A 366-nucleotide genomic window follows, 5' to 3' on the forward strand; every position below is an offset into this window, starting at 1 on the left:
TCTTTCTTTCCATTTATTTGCTACCATGAAGCAAACAGCTTTGCTACTTATCATGGCAATCTGTCTGACCACAAGCCAAGAAACAATTGAGCTAAATAACTATGGACTGAAACTTCTGAAACTGGAAGAAAATAAATCTTTGATTGTTCAAATTTGTTTTTTCAGGTATTTTGTCTTAGCAAAAAAAGTGACCAACATTGTACTTGAAGAAATGTTTTTACTACTCCTGTTTAATCAGCCAAAAGTCAGCATGATGCCCTTTCCTTGTGGCTTCTGGATAGGGAGAGGAGAGGTACTTAGCATCATTTAATTTGGAGGTTAAAACAATCATGGGCCTGTCCTTCTTTGCTGTGTTCAGGTGCTTAG

The sequence above is a fragment of the Microtus ochrogaster genome, chromosome 6 (genome assembly GCF_000317375.1).
Source record: "Microtus ochrogaster isolate Prairie Vole_2 chromosome 6, MicOch1.0, whole genome shotgun sequence".
NCBI lineage: Eukaryota > Metazoa > Chordata > Mammalia > Rodentia > Cricetidae > Microtus > Microtus ochrogaster.